Here is a 22,244-nt window from a genome sequence, read left to right on the forward strand (position 1 = left end):
TTTTTGCAAGGTAGGTCTCCTGGCAATGCATTCCTTCAGTTTTTGTCTGAGAAATTCTTTATTTCTTCTTCACTTATGAAGGATAATTTCTTTGGATATACAACCATAGGTAGGTGGTTTATTCATTCAACACTTCAGATGTATTACTTCATTCTCTTGCTCGTGGTTTCTGACAAGACAGATGTTATTCTTTACTTTGTTCCTCTACAAGTGAGGTGGTTCTCCCCTCTCAGGCTTTCCTTAAGGATTTGTTTTTGGTTTTCTGCAGTTTGAATATGATGAGCCTAGGTGTAGTCCTTTGGGGATATATCCTGATTGGTTGTTCTCTGAAATTCCTGGATGTGTCCTCTGGGATCTGCCATTAATTTTGGAAAATTCTCAGCCATTATTACTTCAGATGTTCCTTCTGTTAATTTCTTCGTTTCATTGTCTCATATTTCAATTATGCATATATTACACCTTTTGTAGTTGTCTCACAATTCTTGGATATTCTATTCCTTTTTCTCCCCCTCCCCATTAGTTTTTCTCTTTGCTTTTTAGTTTGAGATGTTTCTAGTGATACAAATTAATGCTTACTGAATTCTTTCCTCAGCCATGTCCAGTCTACTGATGAATGTATCAAAGGCATTCTTTATTTCTGTTACTGTATTTTTGATTTCTGGCATTTATTTTGGCTTCTTTATTAGAGTTTCCACATCTCTGCTTACATTGCGTGCAGGTTCAGTTGCTTCAGTCGAGTCTGACTCTGCAGCCCCACAGACTATAGCCTGCCAGGCTCCTCTGTCCATGGGATTTTCCCAGCAAGAATGCTGGAGTGGGTTGCCATTTCCTCCTTCAGGAGGTCTTTCCAACTCAAGGACCAAACCTGTGTCTTCTGCATTGCAGGTGGATTCTTCACCACTGAGCTTCTGAGGAAGCCCCTGCTTGTATTACCCGTCAGTTTTTTTGTAGGTTGTCCAGTTTTTCCCCTTTACAGCCCCTAGCCTATTAATCATAGTTACACTCTCAGTCTGATGATTGCAACATCTTTGCCATGTCTGAGCCAAGTTCTCATGCCTGCTTTTTCTCAGGCCTCCTCAGACTCTGCTTTTTCTTGCCCTTGGTTTGACTTGTAACTCTGCGTTGAAAGCTGGACTCGTGGGAGATGAGACTTCAGAGGCTTCAGGTGTCTCCTGTTGTCTTCCAGTTGTCTGTGGGTTTGCCCAGAAACTCTATCTGAAACAGAGTCTGTGTCTGGCAGCTCTCGTGGTATAATGCATGGCTTTTCTACCAGAGCCCTGTGCATGTGGTGGAGAGGTGCTGGGTGAGGGAGGCATTCCTATAAGTCAGACTGTTTCTGTGGTCATGAGGTCCTGGACTGTGCCCTTCAGAAGTTTCTTAGCTCCCACCCATCCTTTTTTTTCTTTTTCTTTTCCATCCCAGTTGTAAGACAGGAAGTCTAGAAGAGGTTTCAGTTGTCAAGTTGCTCTTTGCCCTTCCCCCATGTCTGATAAGGCTCTGTCTGATAAAATAGTTTATTCTGAGGGAGGAAACACCCTTTGGTATGGATGTTTTTGAAAATGGTTCCTTTTCTCTGAGTGCATTTCTAAACTGTTAGTTTTCTTCTCTTCCCTGTCTAAATAATGAAAGCCTATTTTCTTTTCTCCAGTCTTTACCATGAAGACCCCATGGGGCTCCTGGAAATAAAACTCATATAAGTGTGTCATCCTTTTCCCTCCCCTTAGCTCAGGAGTTTTAAGTTTCACCTCGCCACCTCTAGCCTCCAGCATTTGTCAACTACTGTTTATGTGGTTCTACCAGTTACTGGCTTTAGGAGGATTCTGCCCCAGGAAAGCTGTGAAACTGAAAAAACAGTTGTTCTGTCCATTTTTGCTTCGTGTTTTTTGTTGGTCTATGTTTACGTATATCTCAGTTCAGTTCAATCGCTCAGTCGTATCCGACTCTTTGCGACCTCATGGACTGCAGCACACCAGGCTTCCCTTTGCGTCATCAACACCCAGAGCTTGTTCAAACTCATGTCCATCAGATCAGTGATGCCATCCAACCATCTCATCCGCTGTTCTCCCCCTCTCTTCCTGCCTTCAGTCTTTCCCAGCATCAGGGTCTTTTTCAGAGAGTCAGTTCTACGCATGTTGTGATCCATTCAAAGGCTTTGGCATAGTCAATAAAGCAGAAATAGATGTCTTTCTGGAACTTTCTTGCTTTTTTGATGATCCAGCGGGTGTTGGCAATTTGAAAGAGATGGGCATACCAGACCACCTGACCTGTCTCTTGAGAAACCTGTATGCAGGTCAGGAAGCAACAGTTAGAACTGGATATGGAACAACAAACTGGTTCCAAATAGGAAAAGGAGTACATCAAGGCTGTATATTGTCACCCTGCTTATTTAATTTATATGCAGAGTACATCATGAGAAAAGCTGGTCTGGAAGAGGCACAAGCTGGAATCAAGATTGCCAGGAGAAATATCAATAACCTCAGATATGCAGATGACACCACCCTTATGGCAGAAAGTGAAGAAGAACTAAAGAACCTCTTGATGAAAGTGAAAGAGGAGAGTGAAAAAGTTGGTTTAAAGCTCACCATTCAGAAAACTAAGATCATGGCATGCGGTCCCATCACTTCATGGCAAATAGATGGAAAAACAATGGAAACAGTGTCAGACTTTATTTTTTTGGGCTTCAGAATCACTGCAGATGGTGATTGCAGCCATGAAATTAAAAAACGCTCACTCCTTGGAAGGAAAGTTATGACCAACCTAGACAGCATATTAGAAAGCAGAGACATTACTTTGGCAGCAAAGATCCATCTAGTCAAGGCTATGGTTTTTCCAGTGGTCATGTATGGATGTGAGAGTTGGACTATAAAGAAATCTGAGTACAGAAGAATTGATGCTTTTGAACTGTGGTGTTGGAGAAGTCTGCTGAGATTCCCTTGGACTGCAAGGAGATCTAACCAGTCCATCCTAAAGGAGATCAGTCCTGGGTGTTCATTGGAAGGACTGATGTTGAAGCTGAAACTCCAATATTTTGGCCACCTGATGCGAAGAGCTGACTCATTTGAAAAGACCCTGATGCTGGGAAAGATTGAGGGCAGGAGGAGAAGGGGACAGCAGAGGATGAGATGGTTGGATGGCATCACCGACTTGATGGACATAACTTTGGGTAAACTCCAGGAGTTGGTGATGGACAGGGAGGCCTGGCGTGCTGCAGTCCATGGGGTCGCAAAGAGTCGGGCACAACTGAGCGACTGAACTGAGTTCTTTGCATCAGGTGGCCAAGGTATTGGCACTTCAACTTCAGCATCAGTCCTTTCAATGAATATTCAGGGTTGATTTCCTTTAGAATTGACTCGTTTGATCTCCTTGCCGTCCAAGGGACTCTCAAGAGTCTTCTCCAACACCACAGTTCAAAAGCATCAGTTCTTTGGCACTCAGCCTTCTTTATGGTCCAACTCTCACATCCATACATGACCACTGGAAAAACCATAGCTTTGACTAGATGGATCTTTCTTGGCAAAGTAATGTCTCTGATTTTTAATGCTGTCCTGGTTGGTCATAGCTTTTCTTCCAAGGAGCAAGCTTCTTTTAATTTTATGGCTTCAGTCACCATCTGCAGTGATTTTGGAGCCCAAGAAAATAAAGTTTGTCACTGTTTCCATTGTTTTCCCATCTATTTGCCATGAAGTGATGGAACTGGATGCCATGATCTTCGTTTTTTGAATGTTGAGTTTTAAACCAACTTTTTCACTCTCCTCTTTCACTTTCATCAAGAGGTTCTTTAGTTCTTCTTCACTTTCTGCCATAAGGGTGGTGTCATCTGCATATCTGAGGTTATTGATATTTCTCCCAGCAATCTTGATTCCAGCTTGTACTTCATCCAGCCCAGCATTTTGAGTGATATACTCTGCATATACATTAAATAAGCAGAGTGACAATACACAGCCTTGACATACTCTTTAGGTATATCTACATTTAGGTTTATCGTGTCTTCTTGGTGAGTGGACATTTTGAAATCATTTAATGCCCCTCTTTATCTCTGGTAATTTCCTTCCTCCAAAGTCTACTTCTTCTGGTGTTAATATAGTTACTCTACATAAAGAAATATTGTTTTTATGGCTTGTTTTACCCATCCTTCTACTAAAACATGAAGTAGATTTCCTGAACAGATCGTGTATTTGGGTCTGATAGTCCCTCTCTTTTAGTCTCTGTGTTTAGACCGTTTCCATTTAATGTAACCATCAATATATTTAGGCATAGGTCTATCATCTTATTATTCGTTTTCTGTTTGTCCCGTGTGTGTGTTTATTGAGGTATAGTTGACATATAACTATCCTCTATATTTTTATTTATTTATTTTTTCCTTTCCTGGATTACTTGAATGTTGCTCAGTGTTCCTTTTTTTTCTATTTCATTTTTTTTCCAGTTTTATTGAGACATAATTGACATACAGCACTGTATAAATTTAAGATCTACAGAATGATTTGACTTACATACATCTTGAAATGGTTACCACAGTAGGTTTAGTGAACACTTATCTTTTCATATAGATGCAAAGTGGAAAAAAAAGAAAAGTAGTATTTTTCTTTATGAGAACTGTTGAGAATTACTCTGTTAACAATTTTCATATATAACAAAGAGCAGTGTTTATTAATTGTATTTATAGTGTCATAGATTATATCCCTAGTACTTATTTATCTTTAACTGGAAGTTTGTACCTTTTTTAAAAAAAATGTATTCATAGATAAGCTTTATTCCAGTGTTTACATAAAATGACTTGATGTCTAACAGGAAAAGTTTTTTCCAAAGGGTTAAAATGTATCAAACAACAGAACTTGGTCCTTCCCTTTAATGTGAATTTGGTTGGCTGACGCATCATTATTAATATCCACCCTCACTAATCATTTTCATCACTCACAATATCTAAAAGTCTTCTGATGGCACTTCCCATTTCCCTGGAGTCTCTTAAACTGCTTTCAGTTACAAAACAACAGCAAGGATTTTATCGGCTCATACTCTACTCCATTGGAAGCAAAAATACATCCCTCAAATCTCTTGTTTAAATTGTGGTTGTTGGAAGTTCAGTTCAGTTCAGTCACTCAGTTGTGTCCGACCCTTTGCGACCCTATGAACCACAGCATGCCAGGCCTCCCTGTTCATCACCAACTCCCGGAGTCCACCCAAACCCATGTCCATCAAGTCAGTGATGCCATCCAACCATTTCATCCTCTGTCGTCCCCTTCTCCTCCTGCCTTCAATCTTTCCCAGCATCAGGGTCTTTTCAAATGAGTCAGCTCTTCTCATCAGGTGACCAAAATATTGGAGTTTCAGCTTCAACATCAGTCCTTCCAATGAATACCCAGGACTGATCTCCTTTAGGATGAACTGGTTGGATCTCCTTGAAGTCCAAGGGACTCTAGAGAGTCTTCTCCAACACCACAGTTCAAAAGCATCAATTCTCCTGCGCTCAGCTTTCTTTATAGTCCAGCTCTCACATCCATACATGACCACTGGAAAAACCATAGCCTTGACTAGACGGACCTTTGTTGCCAAAGTAATGTCTCTGTTTTTTAATATGCTGTCTAGGTTGGTCATGACTTTCCTTCCAAGGAGTAAACATCTTTTAATTTCATGGCTGCGATCACACTGTTGGAAAACAGTGTCCAAATGAAGAAATTAAGACTAATGCACAAAGAACACAGTATTGTCTCTGTATAACAGAAACTTTGCTTCTAATTTTTTTCATTAAGAATTATTTTTATTATCTCTCCACAAGGAAGTTATAAAAATACCTGTAAAAACATTGAAAAGGCTCTTTAAAATCCTGGAATGAAGAATTCTGAAGTATAAATTATGATATATCTTCTATGATTTACAAATAAAGGATAAAATAAATTCTATAAGTTGGAATTTCTGAATGATTTTGGTAGGAATTTACCAGAAGGAGCTAGAACATCAAACCTTAACAATTTTCTATTTTCATCCCAGTTGAGTTTTTGAAAAGCTGAATAATCTGTTGACAGCCACAGTCCACACAGGAACTTGCTTCTGCCACTAATGATGAAGTCAATCTGAGGGACAGAGATTTGTACCCTGGATGCACAAGGCTCTTCCATGCAACTTATTGGTTGGTCTTATATTTTCCATCATATTTTAAATAAAAGTAAATATACATATGGTAAAACATTTAAATGGTACAAGAGGATTTAAAATAATCAGTAAATATCCTTTTCTCCCATAACCTAGAAAATCTGATGTTTTCCAAATCATCAAACAATCACATGAATAATTTGCAAAGTGAAGTCAACCCTAGAGTCTCTTCATCTGAAAATTATTCTCAGGATTTCTGGAATACATTGATTCTCTCCTGTTTTACCTCTGTTACAGAGGAAAGCCATGCAATCTTCTCCTTCTCAAAAAAAAAAAAACAAAAACAAACTATGAAAGCAACTCACACACTCTGCTCAGAGAGAGCAAGTCCAGGCAACACCTTGTACTCCGTGGATCTGGTCCTGGCCACTGGCAGGGGCTCTGGTATCCACCAGAGACATGGGCGGGTGGCTGGAGCTCAGCTGAGCCCTTCTTGAATGACTCTGATCCTCCCGGCCAGCTGCGCATCCTTTGAGGAAAGTGTGAGGCAGCCGGTGTGTAAGGAGAGGAGACAGGCATCCTGGAAGAGAGGAACCAGAAACACTTCTGCCTCCTCTTGCAGGGCCAACAGGGTTTGCCAACTGAAGTCCACACCACGAATGAATTTAACATATTTCTCTTGCCTGTGAAGGAGCGGGGATGGGGAGCAAGGGGAGGAGTAGAGAGGAAAAGGAGACTCAAGCTAGACTCTCTCCGCGAGTCTCCGTGAATCTTCACTTCTGTTCTCTTTCTGGGTGCTTAATCTTGGGACCTAACTGGTGGCTGCTGTCAGCTCCAGGGAGCTTAGAGACTGCGGCACGGCTCTCCTGGTCTCGGTGGTGGGAGAGGAGGAGACACTCTCAGCGCAGGGGAAGGGACGGGAGGGTGGTTGGATGACAGAGTTGCAGGCGGCAGAAGGGGTTCTTTCTTAGCAGCAGGCGTGTGCCCTTCTGAAGCGCTCCGATCTGCTGCGGGAGCGCATGTCTCCTGCGAGCCCGTGGACTGGAGGACGCTCCTGGACACCGGCCGGCGGTTGGGCGGCGGGAGCTGGGCTCACGGGGCGCCCCTGGGTGTTTCGGGCGTGGCGGGCGCGCACGGGGGTGTTTCGGCCCCGGGGCTCCTTCTAGATTTTCGGGGTCCTGGGGCAGAGGCTGGGAGGGCCGGGGTGCCTCGGCCGGCCGCCTGACCCGGCTGGGTGGTGCTCTGGAAGTTTGTACCCTTTGACCAGGTTCTTCCAATTCCCTTCCCAGCACCCCTCTGCGTACCTCCAGTAAAGACAAATCCGATCTCTTTCTACGAACTTGTTTATTTTTGAAGTATAATTGACTATAACACTCTGTTAGTTCCCCGTGGGCAGCCTAGCAATTTGACATTTCTATACATTTCTAAATAATCACCGTAAATCTAGTTACCATCTGTCACCATGAAAGGTATTGCTTTATTATTGGCTATATTCCCCTACATTTTTATTGACTGTATTATTGATTATATTCTTAGTGTTCCATTTTAATCATTTTTATTGATGTTTTTCACCGTGTATCTCTGTATAACTATTTTAGTGGTTGCTCTAAAGTTCGACAGGACAGAGCGACTTCGCTTTCACTTTTCACTTTCATGCATTGGAGAAGGAAATGGCAACCCACTCCAGTGTTCTTGCCTGGAGACTCCCAGGGACAGGGGAGCCTGGTGGACTGCCGTCTATGGGGTCGCACAGAGTCGAACATGACTGAAGCGACTTAGCAGCAGCCGCAGCAGCAGCAGCTAGAGATTAGAGTATTCATATTTAACTTTTCTCTGTCTGCTTGGAAATAAGATTGTGCCACTTCAAGGGGAACACAGAAGCCACCCCATCACTTAGTGCTGCATCTTCATGCATCAAAAACTGCATCAGACAGTGTTAGAAATTTTGCTTTCTGCTGTCATGCATATATACATCATATATACATACAAAATAGTCTGGGGACTTCCCTAGTGGTCCAGTGGCTAGATCCTGTGCTCCCAGTGCGTGGGCCCGGGTTTCATCCCTGGTCAGGGAACTAGATCCCACATGCTGAAACTAAAGATCCCACCTGCTGCAATGAAGATGGAAGGTCCCAAGTGCCACAACTAAGACCTGGCGCAGCTACATAAATACATAAAAGTAAATATTTCTTAAAAATAAGAAGTATAAAAAGTTGCCTGCTTTGGCCACTGCTTGAAAAAAAAAAAAAATAGGGACTTCCCTGGCAGTCCAATGATTAAGACTAGGAGCTCCCACTGCAGTGGGCATGGGTTCCACCCCTGGTCAGAGAACAAAGATCCCACGCGCTGGATGGCACAGACAAAACAACTGGTAAGTCTCATATTTACACAGGTATTTGCCATTTCTATTGCTCCTCCTTTATTCCTGAAATTTGTCTCCCTCTGGTATTGTTCTCTTTGAATCTGAAGAATTTCCTTTAGCCTTTCTTTCAGAGTGGGTCTGTGAGGGAGCACTCCTCTCGCTTTGGTGCAGATGGTACAGTAGGTGTGGATTCAGCACAGTGCTGCTGACCAGTGGAGTCGCCAGGGTGCCCGGTCACTGCTAAATTGCCTTGCGTGAACGTCGCGGTTAGTGTACTGGAATTGCCTGGTTTCAGTCACACGACGTGAGCACCACACAGCCGACAACTGCCCTGTCCTGCACCAAACAGGCAGTGGTAGTTGAGCCCAGATGAGTGCCTTCTGATAGCCACCTTTGCTCCTTCTGACTCAGTGACCCACCTGTCTTCTTGGAATCCCCTTCCCTTTAGTGATGGAGCAAAGTCCAGACATCAACCGTATATATGTTTCCACAGTCACCTGGTAACATGGGAGCCCTGTGTGCCAGCTTTTCCAAAACCATCAGATAGTTCTCTTTGATAGTACAGAATTAAATAGGAATTTAATAGAATTAAATGGAATTAAGTAGGTTTCTTCCCCCTCTCATTAAAGAAATTTCAGGCTTTAGAAGAAGGCAGGGAAATACTCGGGGGTTTAGGGACCTCTTGAAATCATTTGAGGCCAGGCTGGCTTTTCAGAAATACTTAATATTTATTTATCTATTTGGTCACGTCGGGTCCTGGTTTGCACACGTGGGGTCTTTGTTGTGGACTCTCTAGTTGCAGCTTGTTGCCTTAGTTGCTCCATGGCATGTGGGATCTTAGTTCCCCAACCAGGAATGGAACCCTTGTTCCCTGCATTGCAAGACAGATCTTAACCCCCGAACCACCAGGGAAGCACCAGGCATATGTATGCAGACCAAGATACACTGCCTTCAGACATGCAGAAAGGTCACCTTCTCAGGAAGGCCTTCCCAGTCTGCCCCATTAAATGCTGTGAGTCGATGATACCCCACCTCCTCCTGCTCTCTCATATCACTTATCACCATTTAAGACAGGGTTTGCTTATTTGCCAGGTTTGTCTGTTTCGTTAGTTGCAGTGTATTAGTTCTAAGTGCCTAGAATGGTGCATGCTCAGTAAATATTTCTTTTCTTTTTTACCTTGCTGCACGGCTTGTGGGATCTTAGTTCCCTGACCAGAGATTGAACCCGGGCCCTCAGCAGTGAAAGCATGGAGTCCTAACCACTGGACTGCCAGGGAATTCCCTCAGTAAAGATTTCTTGAATGAAAGAACACAGTTTTTCAACTTGCTTTAATTCCTTTTTAAAAATAAGTTGTCCCTGACATCCTCCCGTGGTGTACATAACCACAGCGGGCACCTCCTCGCTTTTAATGTTCTCCCTGCCATCCTTGGGCTTCCCAGGTGGCGCTAGTGGTAAAGAACCTGCCTGCCAAGGCAGGAGACTTAAGAGACCCAGCTTCGATCCCCGGGTCGGGAAGATCCCCTGGAGGAGGGCGTGGCACCCCACTCCAGCATCCTTGCCTGGAGAATCCCATGGACCGAGGAGCCCGGAGGGCTACAGTCCCTGGGGTCGCCAAGCGTCGGACACGACTGAAGTGACTTAGCACGCGTGCGCACTGCCATCCTAGCTTGGTCCCACAGCTACAGAGTGTGCTGTTGTCACCTGCAAGTGGTTTGAGGGAAACGACATGCTCCGTGACCCTTGAGCTTTAGGATGGAGAAGCACGGGCCCCTGGCGTGGCCTCTTCTGTGAGGAAGAGGGCCGTCTGATGTGCTGACGCCCCGACACAGGCCTGTCCTTTCAGGTCATATGCGGGTCATTACATGATAGACCCTGGTGGCTCAAATAGTAAAGAATCCGCCTGCAATGCAGGAGACCTGGGTTCCATCCCTGGGTTGGGAAAATCCCCTGGAGGAAGGTATGGTAAGCCACTCCAGTATTCTTGCCTGGAGAATCCCCGTGGATAGAGGAGGCTGGTGGGCTACAGTCCATGGGGTCTTAAAGAGTCGGACACGACTGAGCGACTGAGCACACGCAGCACATATGGTAGTCCCTTCTGTTGAAGGAGGTTGTTCAGGTCTCATGAGTCAGAAGCTGGCAGGTAACTGCTGAAAAGCAACCGTGTTGTGGAACCCAAGACCCTAGAGAGCATCACAAGGCTTGGCAGTGAAACCACCTCCTGGGAAAAGCAGGAGGCTCCAGCCGTGCCTCGCCTCTGCTGCTTGCTGACAGGAAATGAACAAGTGTCTGCCAGCTGCCACTGGCGTGTGATGAAGTGGGGGTGCAGACCAGGTCCACTTCCCTTGCTGTGCTGTTTGCAGCACTCCAAACCCACGTGCCTGGATGTTCTCTGCCTCTGGCTGACGGCCTGTGACTGGCCCCCAGCACATTTCTGCAGGGGAGCAGGGCTTCTTGTCAAAACCACCTGGGTTCCAGGGAGTAGAGAGTTAAAACATCTAAGAGGAAAGAATACAGGGATTGTGTCTTGGGGAAAATGGGATGATTTTGAATGAGTCTTCATGTTTGAAAAGGATGATGTTAAGAAGGAAAAACACATCTGTGCAAATTACTTTGGTCACCTTCTTTAAGAAGACCTCCTTGATGGTTCATCTAGTGGTTAAGAATCTGCCTATGACACAGGTTCCATCCCTGGTCCAGGAATATTCCACATGCTGCAGGGCAACGAAGCCCGTGTACCATAGCCTCTGAGCCTGTGCTCTGGAGCCTGCAAGCCTCAGTGTCTGAAGCCCACGCATTCTAGAGACAGCACCGCACAGCCAGAGAAGCCCCTGCAGTGAGAAGCCCGCACACCGCAGCCAGAGAGCGGCCCCCACTTGCCGCAGCCAGAGGAGGCTCATGTGTGGCAGCAGAGACCTGGCACAGCCCCAAGTAAATACATAGATAACAAGAGTGAATAAGATAATAGTAAACCTTAGAGAAAGATCGGACCACGGAGAGATCCTTAGAGGTTCCCAGGAGACAGAGCTTTGTTATGAAATGAATTATGCTTAAAAGTAAATACATAGATGATAAGAGTGAAGAAGATAGTAGTAAACCTTAGAGAAAGATCGGACCACAGAGAGATCCTTGGAGGTTCCCAGGAGACAGAGCTTTGTTATGAAATGAATTATGCTTAAAAGTAAATACATAGATGAAAAGAGTGAAGAAGATAGTAGTAAACCTTAGAGAAAGATCGGACCACAGAGAGATCCTTGGAGGTTCCCAGGAGACAAAACATTATGAAATGAATTATGCTTAACCACTGCTTGTTATACTCAACATATTTTAAAATTAGTTTTTATTGGAGTAGAGCTGCTTTGCAATCTTGCTTTAGTTTCTGCTGTACAGAAAAGTGGATCAGTTATATGTATACATATAACCCCTCTTTTTTAGGTTTCTTTTCCTACTTAAGTCACCCCAGAGCATTGGATAGAGTTCCCCGAGCTATACAATACGTTCTCATTAATTACCTCTTTTATACATCAGTATATACATGTGTCAACCCTCAGCATATTTATTTTAGACAAGGTGGTTGATGGTATTGTGTACCTTATTTATTACCCCCCCCCCCAACTTTGGATCTACGTCTATTACCTGTTAGGAAACTGGTGTTAAAATTTCCATCTGTTTCTAGCTTTGGTTCCTTCAGTTCTTGCTTTGTTTGTTTTGAGGCTCTGTTGTTAGGCATGTGGATGTTTATGACGTGCCTTCCTGCGGTATTACCACTATGAGAAGTCTCTCTTCTATCTCTAGAAGTCTAGAGACTTCTTCAGTATTCCTCAGCATTCTCATGTTTAAAGTATGCATGCTATGGGTTCTAACCAGTTACTTTTAAAAAATTGCAGCTTTACCTAAGAAAATGACAGTTTTATTGAGATACAGTTCACATACCATCAACTCACCCATTTAATATGTATAATTCAGTGGTTTTTAGGTTATTCACAGGATTGTGCAACCATGGCCACAACTTTCAGAACATTTTCATCATCTCTAAAGAATCCCACATTAGCAATCATTCCCCGTTTCATTTGGACACCCCACCCCCATTAGCCCAGGGCAGCCACTAATTTATTTTCTGTCTCTATAGATTTGCCTTCTTCTAGACATTTCATATACATGAAATCATACTATATGTGGTTTTTATGACTGGCTTCTTTCACTTGGTATGATGTTCTCAAGGGTCCTAAGTGTTATAGCATGTTTCAGTATTTTATGCAACCATTTTTTCTGTTTTTTTCTTTTTTTAATTGATAGACTTTATTTCTTAGAGCACTTTTAGGTTTGCAGCAAAATTGAATAGACAGTGCAGAGAGTTCCCATATATTGGGTTAACTAACAAGTTCATTCATGTTTTTCTGTAATATCTTATGGAAAAACCCAAACAAACTTTTTAACCAACCCAATACTTCTTCCACCCCATAGCTTCCACCACCAACATCCCTCACCACTGTGGTTATAGTTGACAAATCTACATTGATACTATGATCACCCAGAGTTCAGAATTTACTCTAGGGCTCACTCCCTGTTTTACACCCTATGGGTTTTGGAAATGTATAATAACATGTTTGCACCTTTACAGTATCATGCAGAGAAGTTTCATTTCCTTAAATCCTCTGTGCTCTGTCTGTTCATCCATGCCCTGTCCCCACCCCTGGCAACCACTGGTCTTTTTTACTGTCTCAACAGTGTTACTTTTTCCAGAATATCATATATTTCAAATTATATACTATGTGGCCTTTTTAGATTGTCTTATTTCACTTAGTAATGGGCATTTAAAGTTCTTCCAAGTCTTTTCATTTTTGCTGCTGCTGCTGCTAAGTCACTTTGGTTATGTCCAACTGTGTGTGACCCCAACGATGTCAGCCCACCAGGCTCCCCCGTCCCTGGGATTCTCTAGGCAAGAACACTGGAGTGGGTTGCCATTTCCTTCTCCAATGCGTGAAAGTGAAAAAGTGAAAGTGAAGTTGCTCAGTTGTGTCCGACTCTTAGCCACCCCATGGACCGCAGCCTACCAGGCTCCTCCGTCCATGGGATTTTCAAGGCAAGAGTACTGGAGTGGGGTGCCATTGCCTTCTCATCTTTAAAAAGTGGTGGGTAATATTCTGTTGTATGGATGTACTCCAATTTATCTTTTTTTTGGCCATGCTGTGTGGCATACTGGATCTTGGTTCCTCAGCCAGGGATTGAACCCATGTCCCCTGCGTTGGGAGCATGGAATCTGAACCACTGTACTGCCAGAGAAGTCCCTCTATTCACTTATTGGAGGATATTTTGGTTACTAACAAGTTTTGGCAATTATGAATTGAGCTGCTCTAAACATTTGTATGCAGGTGTTTTTGTGGACTTAACTTTTCATAATTTATTTGGAATTAATATTCTGCCACTTAACATGTAATATAAAAATCCTGCAAATGTGTACCCCTGTCTCACCCACTTTGATAGTACAGATGTTATATATATTACATCTACATATCTTACAAATTTGACAAAACAATGGTATTTTTTTTTAGCTTTAGTTGTATTTTTTCCAAGTTTACAACTTTTTTCTCTCATTTTAATCAGATATTTGGTTTTTTGGATTCTGTTTATTCCTTTCTAAAAATAGAAGTTTCCACACAACGTAATTTCTCTTCAACTAGAGCGTTTCCTTTAGCATTGCTTTTAGCACAGGGCTACTGGCATTTCTCTCAGTTTGTTTTTTTAATTGAAAATGTATTTTGGGACTTCCCCTGGTGGTCCAGAGTATAAAGCTCTGTGCTCCCAATGCAGGGGGCCTGGGTTCCATCCCTTGTCAGGGAACTACATCTCACATGTCACAGCTAAGAATTCTCATGCTGCAAAGAAGACAAGATCCCTTGAATGATATTTTTGGTGTACAGAATTATAGCTGGACAGAGTTTTCTCTTTGTTGTTGTTTTTAAGCATGTTAAAGATGAAGTTACACAGTCCTCTGGAGCCCATTATTTCTGCGGAGAAGTCAGCAGTCTTTTTTGAATTATTGTGTCCTTATGTGTGATGTGTTGTTTTTTCTTTGGATGTTTTCAAGATTTTCTCCTTATGTTTCTTTTCATCAGTTTGGCTCTGATGTGCCTGGGTGTAGCTTTATTAACTTTTATGCTAAATGGGGTTTACTGAGTTTCTTGAATCTGTACATTTTTGTTTTTCACCAAATTTGGGATAATCTTTGCCATTTGTTCTTCAGTCCTTTTTTCTACCTAATTCCCTCTTTTCTCCTCCTAGGACATATGCTAGACTTTTGAAAATTATCTTTTTAATCCCTAAGGCTATGTTTAAATAATTTCCTTTTCTCTATTCTTAAGATTGGATGATTTCTATTCATCTTTCTTCAAGTTCTCTGACTTTTTCCCTCTATCATATCCATTCTGCTATTAAGCCCTTTATTTGAATTTTAAAATTTCAGTTATTATGGGTTTTTTTTTAGTTTTCATATTTCCATTTGGCTGTTTTATTGTTTCTATTTCTCTGCTGAGGTTTTCTATATGTGCATTCATTAGGAGAATCTTTTCTTTCACATCTTTGAGTATAATCATGCTGGCAAAGGATTTAAGGCAGCTAATTCCAACATCTCACTCATTTTGAGGTTAATCTCTGGTTTTGATTTCTGTTACTCTTTCCTGGTTCTTCATTTTTGTGAGTAATTTTGGCCTATGTCCTGGACATTGTGATGGTGTATCATGGAGAAGGAAGTTTCTGTTATATTCCTCTGAAGAGTGTTCATTTGTGTTTGTTTCAGTAGGAAGTGCTGTTGGATTCATACTGAAAACACTGCCTCTGGGCAGCAGCTCACATCTCATTTCAGTTCTTTTATTCTTTTTTTTTTAAAGTATTTATTTATTTGGCTGTGTTGGTCTTAGTTGTGGCATGCAGAATCTTTCACTGTGGCACGCAGGCTAAGTTGCCCCATGGCATGTGGGATCTAGTTCCCCGACCAGGGATCGAACCCAAGTCCCCTGCATCGATCGGAAGGAGGACTCTTAACTCCTGGACCACCAAGGACGTCCATTAGTTCTTTTATTCTTGGCTGAGCTGCTTGGAGGCTGCTCCACACACGCATAGTTGGGTTGTCTGGTGAATTAGGTGGCATTTGCAGAATTTGGGGCTTTCTGTCTTTCCTTCTCTTTTTTTTTTCAGGATTCCTCACTCATTTTTCAGTTGCTGTGGTTGCCCCAAACTCAGCAATCTATCAAAACTGTTTTTTCTATCAAAGTTTTAGCTGCTCCACCTGGTGTGTGAGTGAACTGGAACAAATTGGCCTTCTTGGGAACCAAACAACATTTGTATTCATCTCAACCTGTGGTTTTGACTCAGGATGTTGTCAGCAAGCTGAACTATTAATATTTACAAGGTTGTAATAGCTTATAAAAGAATTAATTATAGAAATAAAAGCTGTAATAACGTTAACTTAGTGGGTATGTTTAGAGTAGAATAGGCAGAAAAGAACATTAGGTTCTGGCATAAAACATCCAGCCCTTCTCCACTCAGGCACACACAATCTGGGGTGCACAGCCTGTGTTTTTCTTTAAAAGATTGAGGTCCTATCCTGGCTTTCCTCATGACCCATGTTTTCATGTGAACCCAGCTGGATTTACTTCAAGCCAGTGTGCACCGCCACTGAATCAGAGGGAAGTATCTTTGCCATGGGATGATTCTTTTTTTCAAAGTTGCCTCTAACTGGACTTGCCTGGTGGTACAGTGGATGAGAATCTGCCTGCCATTGCAAGGGACACAAGTTTGATTCCTGGTCCGGGAGGACCCCACATGCCGAGGGGCAACTAAGCCCGCAAGCAACAACTACTGAAACCTGTGCACCTCGAGCCTGTGCTCTGCAACGGGTGAAGCCCTGCCCTGCAATGAAGAGTAGCCCCTGATTGCCATAAAGAGAAAGCCTGCGTGTGGCATCGAAAACCCAGCACAGTATTGATTGGTTATATGTATAAAGTGTCTCTCATCGTAAAGGTAATCGGAAAATACCTTCCCTGTTGTTGCCCACAGGCCACCGGTTAGGGACACAGATGCTCAGAGAAGTCAGGACACCTGTGGCCTGTCAGTGCACGGCTCCCTTTAAAATGCCATTCCTCCAGCCTGTGCCTTAGATCATGCACTTCTTTTTCCAAAGTACTTCTGAGGCCAGTTTCTAGCGTAGGGACTTCCCGGGTGGTCTGCGCTTCCAATGCAGGGGGCCCAGGTTCGATCCCTGGTCAGGGAACTAGATCCCACATGCTGCAACTAAGACCCAGCACAGCCAAATGAATAAATAAAATAATAATAATAATAATAAAAAAGATTCTAGCATAAATCAAGGATGGGAGATAACAGCAGGACGGCACGGCAGGTCCCCGAGGTCCGGATCCTCCCATGCAGAAGTGAGGAGATGAGTCAGTGTGGGGCTGCCCTGTTTCAGGGGTTCTTGTCAGAGGTGAAGTTGCTCATTTGCTGGGTCCCCAGGCTAACAGTGCACCAGGGGGGCCCTTCCCGAACCTGCCGTTGAAGCTGTGAGGATGGACCAGAGAACTGGTTTGAATTCCTCTGTGTCTCCTTCCTTTTCCCAGGACCTGCTCGTCCCCTGTTCATCTCTGCTGGGCATAGATCTTTCCAGGGAGACCTCTTCCAGTCTTCTGAGGGGGCGTTTCCAGGCCTGACTGAGTAGATTCCAACCCAAAGGCCATGGCCAGGCGTGGAGGCCTCCTGATTCCCACAGAAGATTGTGGGCGGATGGTGTCTCTCTTGAGTTGTGCCAACCCAGCTGGAATAAAATCTCTGGAATCCACTTCAGTGTTTGATTAGTAGGATAAAGGAGCAGTTGGCCTTACAAACCCAGAGGATTACAGATTACATTTTACATATTGCATATTCTTCTGGTAGGTTTACTTAAGTGGGAGAGGGAGAAAAGAAAAGGCTTAAGGGCAATAGCTTTTACATTCACCTTTCTGTATCTGTTGGGCAGTCCCTTTTCTTTGTTTCTTTTTTTAGACTCTTTTCTTTTGAGTAAATGTGATATGAGCCAAAGTGTTTGGAAAAGAGAGACCAGTGCCCTCTGTTACATTATGTTGGATTGTTTATTAATATATGTTCTTTTTCACTGTTCTATCAGCTTTGATTCCATTTCTGATCCACATCATTTTCATCTTTGGCTACGTGTTTGTGGATGGTCACATGTACAGTGAGCTGGGCTAGAGTCTTTTAAATACTGTCGTTTGTGTCCTGAGACTGACCTGGCTTTCAACATTTTCCATGTAGGCACAATTTTTTTTCCCCAATATTCCAGGATTTTATTTGTACGTGGGAAGATCACACATTCATATTCATACATGCACAAACTTGCACTGTAAATGCCAGATCATGCAGGGGAAGATGACAAAAAAAGCGTGATGTGCTATGGTGGGCTTTTCCTGGTGGTCCAGTGGTTAAGACTCTGGGCTTCCGCTGCAGGGGTCACAGGTTCGATCCTTCATCAGGGAACTAAGATTCCACATGCTGAGCAGCAAGGCCAAAAAAATTAAAAATATAAAAAAGATAGTTCTGTGGGATTCTGAAGAGAGGTCCAGCAAAAGCTCGCGCTCTCAGGGAAGACTTACTAGAAATGGTTAGATGAGGCTTTAAAGAGTAAAGGAGAATTTGGATATGCACGGAAGGCAAGAAACAGGGGAAAATACAGACTGAAAGATATTTTATTTAAATTTTTAAAAAATAGAACATTTTTCTCTGTATATTTTTATATCTTTAAATATTGATTCATTTGAAAATATAAGCATAAAAGAAAAACAAACATAAACATAATTGGGGATATGTTCTGCCTCCTGGGCCCTGCTGAATAATGACCACCCCATTTAACTTATATGCAGAGTCATGTAGGCATATCTTAAAGAACATTTCAGCGCGTTTAGGACACTGTGTAGTTGGTTGGAAAGAATGACGCAGATGTAGTTGAACAGGCGATTCTGGAGCTCTGGAGTGTCCGGGCGTTTCCCTGTTGATGTTAAGACAGGGTCTGTGTGGCCACCGTGCGCTGTGCTACAGTACCTCTGGTTATGTCATTGGTTTGCTGCTAATAGTGCATTTCTGCCAGCGTTTGCATGGATGTCAAAGAACAATTCATGTCGCCTTTCCCCAGCCCAGGACAGGAGAGGGAAAGAGAAAGGGAGACTGAGCAGATGTTGACCCAGACTCCTTGCAAAGGCCAGAGGGAGACAGGAGACAGTGTCTGTGGCAGAGACTGTTCCAGGGTTCTAGGTGTAAGAAGCGTGGCCCCTACGGCCTGTGTCCCTGAGACCTCATTCCCTGGACTCCTGTTCGGTGATGAATGGAGCCCAAAGATGCCATGATGGACCTGAGAGAACCAGGATGTCAGAGGATGAAGGTGCCTTGGGCCGTGAGGTTTGGCCTCCTTGTTTGATGTCTCAGGAAGCCCAAGCTCCAAGAGCTGAAGCACTTTAACTGAGGCCTCACCGCTGCTCCATGACCAGGCCTACTAGCTGGGTCATCCCAAGAGTGGCAGCAGAGCTCCTGAGGACCTTGTGTTTAAAACTTGAAAGGTCGATAAACTGTGGATGTCTCCATCATTATATCTGGTGTCTTTCTTTGGTCCTACAGCTGGGCAGCTACAGGGCTTGCTGGCCTCCGGGTACAGCCCAACAGGTGGCCCTAGCCCAGTGTGAATGTGTCCTTGTAAGAAAAGGAGATTAAGATCCAGACACACACACACAGAGGGACGCCCACGTGAGGACACAGCAGGAAGGAGAGACATCCCAGAAGAAACCAGCTCTGCCAACAGCTTGATCTTGGACTTTTGGCCTCCAGAACTGTGAGAAAATACATTTCTGTTGTTTTAAGTCACCCAGTGTATAGTACCTTCTTGTTTGTTGTTGTTGTTGTTTGGCATTTATCTTCTGACTTTATTCTTTTGTTCATAGAAATTTTGACTTTTAAGCCAACTCCCCAAACTTCCCACTCTTTTAAGGATGATGAAGAAGTTGTATTTCATTCTAGGTATTTCATAGATTACTTTTTTTTTTTTTTGGTTAAAATTTCTGATTCTTTTGGAATTTGCTGAAAAGAATGAGATGGGTGTTCTTTTTTTTTTTTTTTAATATGGCTAATCATTTTTTTGGATAGTGTTTTCTTTCTTCCTTTTTTTTGGTCAGCGCTGAGTTTTCACTGCTGCTACTGGGCTTTCTGTAGTTGTGGGGAGTGGGGCTATGCTCTCCAGTTTCAGTGCTCAGGCTTCCTATTGTGGTGCCTTCTCTTGTTGCAGATGATGAGCTCTAGGGCATGAGGCCTCAGTAGTTGTGGTGCATGGGCTTAGTTGCCCCGTGACATGTGGAATCTTCCTGGATGAGGGACCGAACCCATGTCCCCTGCATTGGCAGGCGGATTCTTAACTACTGGACTACCAAGGAAGTCTCACTATCTTAACTTCTAACACTGCAGATTAATTTTTTCTTCTTTTGAACTTTATGCAAGTGGAATCTTGCAATATCTGCTTCTTCTGTCATGTTTATAAGATTGAGGTTGTTATGTAGCTCATTCCTCTCCATGGCTTTACAGTTTCCCAGAATATGCCTCAAATTACTTATTTTTACTTTTGTTTGTTTGTTTTTGGCCACATGGCTTGCAGGACCCTAGTTCCTCAACCAGGGATTTAACCCATGGCCTCTGCAGTGTAAGTGCAGAGTCCTAACCACTGGACTACCAGGGAAGTCTCCACTTATATTGTTACTATTGATGGATATTTGGATTGCTTCTAGTTTAGGGTACAATGAATAATGTTGCTTAAGAAAGCGTGTCTTTTGGTGCACAAATCTATGGTTTCTGTTGAGCTGGAACCTAGGTGTTGAATTGCCATGTTGTAGGGTGGGTATGTGTTTAGCTTTGGAAGGTAAAACTGAGCAGGTTTTTAGAGCTGTTGTGCCAGTTATACTCCTACTAACAAGTTCTGAGCATTCCGGTTGCTCCAGTCTCTATCAAAACATGGTGTGATCAGTCAAATTTTAGCCAGTGGTGTGGTATACTAACAAAGCTTTCACAACTGACCCCCAAAGTCCTACTTTGAAGCATTTTCCAATGACTGTGGTGTCAATAGTCCTCCCAGAGCAGATTTTAGCCTACTAACTTGATGCCATTGAGACAGAGAATGGAGCTGTGAATGGTCAGCATAAGCAGCTCCAGCTGCCTGGGTTTACCTCACTGGTACCCCTTGAAGACCATCAAAGTCTAAGACAGGAGAAGAAGACAGTGGGGAATCCATGGGGGCTGCTCCTTGGTCACTGAGCTGTATACAGTGTATACAGTTATAAGCATCGGTATAGGTTTCCCTGATAGAGGGTCTCGCCTCGAGGCTAAAGAAGTGCCACACACTTGGAGTGGCGGGAGATGTTCCTTTCTCAGCCTGCCTTCGCGCTTGTCCTATCCATCCATGTTCTTCAGCCGACTGAGGAAATCTACCTCTGTGCTTAAGTGTATAATATCAGGTCCTCATCTGTGAAATGGGGTGATTGAATGGCACCCTTTAGGACCGCCCTTTTCTGACTCTGATATTCTATAACATTATTCTCAGATTGAGGGTCACAGGCAAAGTAGCTTATCCTTGGGAAATCTGGATTGAATAACAAGGTTACAGAAATCACTCATAAAACAGCCAATAAGAGTCCACGTGAGGAAGACAGCAAGGGTGGACCGTGACTGCCAGACCTGCTCGGTATTGAAAATTCAAGTTTATACTCATTGAGATAATGAGCTGTTACTTACTACGTTGGTTTAATGTCCGTCTTCTATAACAAATGCAGCTAGATGACAGATTTCTTTAAAAATTCGTTGTATTTAACTGCCATATGACCCAGCAATCCCACTGCTGGGCATACACACTGAGGAAACCAGAACTGAAAGAGACACGTGTACCCCAGTGTTCACTGAAGCTCTGTTTATAATAGCCAGGACATGAAAGCAACCTACATGTCCATCGGCAGACAAATGGATAAGGAAGTTGTGGTATATATACACAATGGAATATTACTTAGCTATAAAAAGGAGCGCATTTGAGTCAGTTCTAATGGGGTAGATGAAACGAGCCCATTACACAGGGTGAAGTAAGTCAGAGAAACAGCAATACAGTATACTAATGCACATATATGGAATTTAGAAAGACGGTAATGATGAGCCTATATGCAAGGCAGCAAAAGAGACACAGATTAAACAACAGACTTTTGAACTATATGGGGAAAAGTGAGGGTGGGATGATTTGAGAGAATAGCATTGAAACATGTGCATTACCATATGTAAAATAGATGACCAGATCAAGCTGGCTGCAGGAAGCAGGGCACTCGAAGCCGGTGCTCTGGGACAACCTAGAGGGATGGGGTGGGGAGGGAGGTGGGATTGGGGTTAATTTTTTTTAAAACCTTGAAAAAATTCATCATGTTGAGGGAGACTGGGCAGCAATGATTAAACTGTGTAAAAGTTATTTTGGGGGTCTTTAGAATCAGAAGTCTGTTTTAGCAAATGCCCTTCCATTGCACTTGCTCACTGTGGTTCCTTCAGGAGGAAAATCTATCACTGCTTATTCCATGCAACTGCTGTTTAATATTTGGGTAGAAGTGCAGAGAGTTGAATTTAGAAATTCTAGTATAGGGAATTCCCTGACAGTCTAGCAGTTAGGAAGGACTCTGTGCTTCCATTGTAGTGGGATCAGGTTCTATCCCTGGTCAGGGACCTAAGATCTCACAGGCCATGAAGTGCAGA

General features: G+C 43.2%; 1 protein-coding gene across 14 annotated transcripts in view; it reads left to right on the plus strand.

Moving 5' to 3' along the window:
- The window catches only part of LOC122682154 (ninein-like protein), a 705,741-nt gene that overhangs the window by 36,120 nt on the left and 647,377 nt on the right, over positions 1-22,244 (plus strand). Inside the window, exon 2 of one of the 14 annotated variants that reach the window (XM_043884950.1) lies at positions 19,101-19,311. The exons of the other annotated variants lie outside the window; for them this stretch is intronic. The gene's annotated coding sequence lies outside the window, so the exon portion shown is untranslated. The remainder of the gene's footprint in view (positions 1-19,100; positions 19,312-22,244) is intronic. 14 annotated transcript variants of the gene reach the window in all.

Source organism: Cervus elaphus, chromosome 23 (assembly GCF_910594005.1).
Source record: "Cervus elaphus chromosome 23, mCerEla1.1, whole genome shotgun sequence".
Lineage (NCBI taxonomy): Eukaryota > Metazoa > Chordata > Mammalia > Artiodactyla > Cervidae > Cervus > Cervus elaphus.